The following is a 7,500-nucleotide window of genomic DNA, read 5'->3' as shown; positions in this document are numbered from 1 at the left end:
AATTCAAATAATACTGAGAAATGTCTAGCATAAAAAAAATTAAATTTTTTTTAACTAGAATTGTCTCTTATTTAAAGATGCGAAAATTGAAAATATATCAAATATATTGTTCTTCATAGAGATATATTGTTTATATATATATACATTGCTTTATACAACCTCAACTCATATGGGACTACCCCCTGAATTTAAGCATATTAATTAGGGGAGGAAAAGAAACTAACAAGGATTTTCTTAGTAGCGGCGAGCGAAAAGAAATCAGTTCAGCACTAAGTCACTTTGTCTATATGGCAAATGTGAGATGCAGTGTATGGAGCGTCAATATTCTAGTATGAGAAATTAACGATTTAAGTCCTTCTTAAATGAGGCCATTTACCCATAGAGGGTGCCAGGCCCGTATAACGTTAATGATTACTAGATGATGTTTCCAAAGAGTCGTGTTGCTTGATAGTGCAGCACTAAGTGGGTGGTAAACTCCATCTAAAACTAAATATAACCATGAGACCGATAGTAAACAAGTACCGTGAGGGAAAGTTGAAAAGAACTCTGAATAGAGAGTTAAATAGTACGTGAAACTGCTTAGAGGTTAAGCCCGATGAACCTGAATATCCATTATGGAAAATTCATCATTAAAGTTATAATATTTAAATAATATTATAGAAATAGTGTGCATTTTTTCCATATAAGGACATTGTAATCTATTAACATATATAATTTATCATAAAATATGACTTATAGTTTATTCAAATTATTATGCTTGCATTTTAACATAGGATAAATGTCATTAATTTGATAAAGTGTTGATAGATTAATAAGAATACAGTGCGTTAATTTTTCGGAATTATATAATGGCATAATTATCATTGATTTTTGTGTTTATTATATGCACTTGTATGATTAACAATGCGAAAGATTCAGGATACCTTCGGGACCCGTCTTGAAACACGGACCAAGGAGTCTAACATATGTGCAAGTTATTGGGATATAAACCTAATAGCGTAATTAACTTGACTATTAATGGGATTAGTTTTTTAACTATTTTATAGTTAATTAACACAATCCCGGGGCGTTCTATATAGTTATGTATAATAATATTTATATTATTTATGCCTCTAACTGGAACGTACCTTGAGCAGATATGCTGTGACCCGAAAGATGGTGAACTATACTTGATCAGGTTGAAGTCAGGGGAAACCCTGATGGAAGACCGAAACAGTTCTGACGTGCAAATCGATTGTCAGAATTGAGTATAGGGGCGAAAGACCAATCGAACCATCTAGTAGCTGGTTCCTTCCGAAGTTTCCCTCAGGATAGCTGGTGCATTTTAATGTTATATAAAATAATCTTATCTGGTAAAGCGAATGATTAGAGGCCTTAGGGTCGAAACGATCTTAACCTATTCTCAAACTTTAAATGGGTAAGAACCTTAACTTTCTTGATATGAAGTTTAAGGTTATGATATAATGTGCCCAGTGGGCCACTTTTGGTAAGCAGAACTGGCGCTGTGGGATGAACCAAACGTAATGTTACGGTGCCCAAATTAACAACTCATGCAGAAACCATGAAAGGCGTTGGTTGCTTAAAACAGCAGGACGGTGATCATGGAAGTCGAAATCCGCTAAGGAGTGTGTAACAACTCACCTGCCGAAGCAACTAGCCCTTAAAATGGATGGCGCTTAAGTTGTATACCTATACATTACCGCTAAAGTAGATGATTTATATTACTTGTAATATAAATTTTGAAACTTTAGTGAGTAGGAAGGTACAATGGTATGCGTAGAAGTGTTTGGCGTAAGCCTGCATGGAGCTGCTATTGGTACAGATCTTGGTGGTAGTAGCAAATAATCGAATGAGACCTTGGAGGACTGAAGTGGAGAAGGGTTTCGTGTGAACAGTGGTTGATCACGAGTTAGTCGGTCCTAAGTTCAAGGCGAAAGCCGAAAATTTTCAAGTAAAAATAAATATTACAATTATTGTGAAAATTATATACTTGAATAATTTTGAACGAAAGGGAATACGGTTCCAATTCCGTAACCTGTTGAGTATCCGTTTGTTATTAAATATGGGCCTCGTGCTCATCCTGGCAACAGGAACGACCATAAAGAAGCCGTCGAGAGATATCGGAAGAGTTTTCTTTTCTGTTTTATAGTCGTACTACCATGGAAGTCTTTCGCAGAGAGATATGGTAGATGGGCTAGAAGAGCATGACATATACTGTTGTGTCGATATTTTCTCCTCGGACCTTGAAAATTTATGGTGGGGATACGCAAACTTCTCAACAGGCCGTACCAATATCCGCAGCTGGTCTCCAAGGTGAAGAGTCTCTAGTCGATAGAATAATGTAGGTAAGGGAAGTCGGCAAATTAGATCCGTAACTTCGGGATAAGGATTGGCTCTGAAGATTGAGATAGTCGGGCTTGATTGGGAAACAATAATATGGTTTATGTGCTCGTTCTGGGTAAATAGAGTTATAATCATTTATGGTTGTAACTTGTTCCCCGGATAGTTTAGTTACGTATCCAATTGTGGAACTTTCTTGCTAAAATTTTTAAGAATACTAGTTGGGTCAAACCAATTAGTTCTTATTAATTATAACGATTATCAATTAACAATCAATTCAGAACTGGCACGGACTTGGGGAATCCGACTGTCTAATTAAAACAAAGCATTGTGATGGCCCTAGCGGGTGTTGACACAATGTGATTTCTGCCCAGTGCTCTGAATGTCAAAGTGAAGAAATTCAAGTAAGCGCGGGTCAACGGCGGGAGTAACTATGACTCTCTTAAGGTAGCCAAATGCCTCGTCATCTAATTAGTGACGCGCATGAATGGATTAACGAGATTCCTTCTGTCCCTATCTACTATCTAGCGAAACCACAGCCAAGGGAACGGGCTTGGAATAATTAGCGGGGAAAGAAGACCCTTTTGAGCTTGACTCTAATCTGGCAGTGTAAGGAGACATAAGAGGTGTAGAATAAGTGGGAGATATTAGACTTCGGTTTGGTATCGACAATGAAATACCACTACTCTTATTGTTTCCTTACTTACTTGATTAAATGGAACGTGTATCATTTCCTAGCCATTATACGGATATATTTATTATATCTTATGGTATTGGGTTTTGATGCAAGCTTCTTGATCAAAGTATCACGAGTTTGTTATATAATCGCAAACAAATTCTTTAATGAGAGATGCATTCATGTATTATCGATTTGAAAATTTGGTATAACTCCAATTACTCAGGTATGATCCAATTCAAGGACATTGCCAGGTAGGGAGTTTGACTGGGGCGGTACATCTCTCAAATAATAACGGAGGTGTCCCAAGGCCAGCTCAGTGCGGACAGAAACCACACATAGAGCAAAAGGGCAAATGCTGACTTGATCTCGGTGTTCAGTACACACAGGGACAGCAAAAGCTCGGCCTATCGATCCTTTTGGTTTAAAGAGTTTTTAACAAGAGGTGTCAGAAAAGTTACCATAGGGATAACTGGCTTGTGGCGGCCAAGCGTTCATAGCGACGTCGCTTTTTGATCCTTCGATGTCGGCTCTTCCTATCATTGTGAAGCAAAATTCACCAAGCGTTGGATTGTTCACCCATGCAAGGGAACGTGAGCTGGGTTTAGACCGTCGTGAGACAGGTTAGTTTTACCCTACTAATGACAAAACGTTGTTGCGACAGCATTCCTGCGTAGTACGAGAGGAACCGCAGGTACGGACCAATGGCACAATACTTGTTCGAGCGAACAGTGGTATGACGCTACGTCCGTTGGATTATGCCTGAACGCCTCTAAGGTCGTATCCGTGCTGGACTGCAATGATAAATAAGGGGCAATTTGCATTGTATGGCTTCTAAACCATTTAAAGTTTATTATTTATATTTTAAACGACAATGGATGTGATGCCAATGTAATTTGTAACATAGTAAATTGGGAGGATCTTTGATCACCTGATGCCATGCTAGTTACATATGAAAACATTATTTAATACAATGACAAAGCCTAGAATCAATTGTAAACGACTTTTGTAACGGGCAAGGTGTTGTAAGTGGTTGAGCAGCTGCCATACTGCGATCCACTGAAGCTTATCCTTTGCTTGATGATTCGAAATATAAAAAAATGTAAATATGCATGTGTAAATATGTATATTTAGTATAAAAAATCTTTATATGCTATATCTAAGAAAGCATATAAGGATTTATCACGGGTTGTCCACGTTTCCCTACTAATTGTGGCCTACTAACTGTTTCGTCATCTTATTAGTGACGTGAAAAATGAAAATAATATTTTTCATTTATATTGTTATAAGTCTTAAACCTTATAACGGCGGAAGATGAATTACTTTCGTTTAGGTAGCCAAATGCCTCGTCATCTTATTAGTGACGTGAAAAATGAAAATAATATTTTTCATTTATATTGTTATAAGTCTTAAACCTTATAACGGCGGAAGATGAATTACTTTCGTTTAGGTAGCCAAATGCCTCGTCATCTTATTAGTGACGTGAAAAATGAAAATAATATTTTTCATTTATATTGTTATAAGTCTTAAACCTTAAGACGGCGGGAGTTGAATTACTTTCGCATAGGTAGCCAAATGCCTCGTCATCTTATTAGTGACGCGCATGATTCAATTCAAGAGATTCCTTCTGTCCCTATTTAAAACCTCACGGATATTAAAAATATTAAACATATATTGTTATAAGTCTTAAACCTTAAGACGGCGGGAGTTGAATTACTTTCGCATAGGTAGCCAAATGCCTCGTCATCTTATTAGTGACGCGCATGATTCAATTCAAGAGATTCCTTCTGTCCCTATTTAAAAACTCACGAATATTAAAAATATTAAAAATATTTTCATATGGATATGCAATCGTATGGATATCCAAATATGTGTGGGAAAGTCGTACTTCCTATACGATAAATGACCGGATTGACGAAACCGTGTTCAAAAAGGTATATAGGGTAGGTGGTGTTCGGCCTACCAATATAATATTAAAATAATATTATATTAAACAGAAGATCGCCAGTATTAATATATAAGCATATGGTTATGAATACATATGCATATAACATATATGAAAATATATGAATATATAAAAAAAAATATATATGAATATGAAAATATTTATATGTATATGGAATATATGGTAGGTGATGATGTTAGCCTACCATATAATATATAATATAATAATTTAATTATATTATATTAAATATGGAAATATTAAAAATATATTAAAAATATTAAAAATATTTTCATATGGATATGCAATCGTATGGATATCCAAATATGTGTGGGAAAGTCATACTTCCCATACAATAAATGACCGGATTGACGAAACCGTGTTCAAAAAGGTATATAGGGTAGGTGGTGTTCAGCCTGCCAATATAATATTAAAATAATATTATATTAAACAGAAGACCGCCAGTATTAATATATGAGCATATGGTTATGAATACATATGCATATAACATATATGAAAATATATGAATATAAAAAAATATATATGGATATGAAAATATTTATATGTATATGAAATATATGGTAGGTGATGGTGATAGCCTACCATATAATATATAATATAATAATTTAATTATATTATATTAAATATGGAAATATTAAAAATATATTAAAAATATTAAAAATATTTTCATATGGATATGCAATCGTATGGATATCCAAATATGTGTGGGAAAGTCATACTTCCCATACAATAAATGACCGGATTGACGAAACCGTGTTCAAAAAGGTATATAGGGTAGGTGGTGTTCGGCCTACCAATATAATATTAAAATAATATTATATTAAACAGAAGACCGCCAGTATTAATATATGAGCATATGGTTATGAATACATATGCATATAACATATATGAAAATATATGAATATAAAAAAATATATATGGATATGAAAATATTTATATGTATATGAAATATATGGTAGGTGATGGTGATAGCCTACCATATAATATATAATATAATAATTTAATTATATTATATTAAATATGGAAATATTAAAAATATATTAAAAATATTAAAAATATTTTCATATGGATATGCAATCGTATGGATATCCAAATATGTGTGGGAAAGTCATACTTCCCATACAATAAATGACCGGATTGACGAAACCGTGTTCAAAAAGGTATATAGGGTAGGTGGTGTTCAGCCTGCCAATATAATATTAAAATAATATTATATTAAACAGAAGACCGCCAGTATTAATATATAAGCATATGGTTATGAATACATATGCATATAACATATATGAAAATATATGAATATAAAAAAATATATATGGATATGAAAATATTTATATGTATATGAAATATATGGTAGGTGATGGTGATAGCCTACCATATAATATATAATATAATAATTTAATTATATTATATTAAATATGGAAATATTAAAAATATATTAAAAATATTAAAAATATTTTCATATGGATATGCAATCGTATGGATATCCAAATATGTGTGGGAAAGTCATACTTCCCATACAATAAATGACCGGATTGACGAAACCGTGTTCAAAAAGGTATATAGGGTAGGTGGTGTTCGGCCTACCAATATAATATTAAAATAATATTATATTAAACAGAAGACCGCCAGTATTAATATATGAGCATATGGTTATGAATACATATGCATATAACATATATGAAAATATATGAATATAAAAAAATATATATGGATATGAAAATAATTATATGTATATGAAATATATGGTAGGTGATGAGGATAGCCTACCATATAATATATAATATAATAATTTAATTATATTATATTAAATATGGAAATATTAAAAATATATTAAAAATATTAAAAATATTTTCATATGGATATGCAATCGTATGGATATCCAAATATGTGTGGGAAAGTCATACTTCCCATACAATAAATGACCGGATTGACGAAACCGTGTTCAAAAAGGTATATAGGGTAGGTGGTGTTCAGCCTGCCAATATAATATTAAAATAATATTATATTAAACAGAAGACCGCCAGTATTAATATATAAGCATATGGTTATGAATACATATGCATATAACATATATGAAAATATATGAATATAAAAAAATATATATGGATATGAAAATATTTATATTTATATGAAATATATGGTAGGTGATGGTGATAGCCTACCATATAATATATAATATAATAATTTAATTATATTATATTAAATATGGAAATATTAAAAATATATTAAAAATATTAAAAATATTTTCATATGGATATGCAATCGTATGGATATCCAAATATGTGTGGGAAAGTCATACTTCCCATACAATAAATGACCGGATTGACGAAACCGTGTTCAAAAAGGTATATAGGGTAGGTGGTGTTCAGCCTGCCAATATAATATTAAAATAATATTATATTAAACAGAAGACCGCCAGTATTAATATATAAGCATATGGTTATGAATACATATGCATATAACATATATGAAAATATATGAATATAAAAAAATATATATGGATATGAAAATATTTATATGT

The 7,500-nt window shown here is 32.4% G+C and overlaps 1 non-coding gene across 1 annotated transcript; it reads left to right on the top strand.

Moving 5' to 3' along the window:
- The first annotated feature begins 155 nt into the window (after positions 1–155).
- Positions 156–4,105, top strand: LOC138926966 (large subunit ribosomal RNA). The gene has a single exon (XR_011443619.1). It is a non-coding gene; the product is annotated as a large subunit ribosomal RNA (ribosomal RNA).
- The last annotated feature ends 3,395 nt before the right edge of the window (positions 4,106–7,500 follow it).

The sequence above is a fragment of the Drosophila bipectinata genome, unplaced genomic scaffold, assembly GCF_030179905.1.
Source record: "Drosophila bipectinata strain 14024-0381.07 unplaced genomic scaffold, DbipHiC1v2 scaffold_138, whole genome shotgun sequence".
NCBI classification, from domain to species: Eukaryota; Metazoa; Arthropoda; class Insecta; order Diptera; family Drosophilidae; genus Drosophila; species Drosophila bipectinata.
Note: the sequence above shows the minus strand (reverse complement) of the source record. Positions and strands in the feature narration are given on the sequence as shown.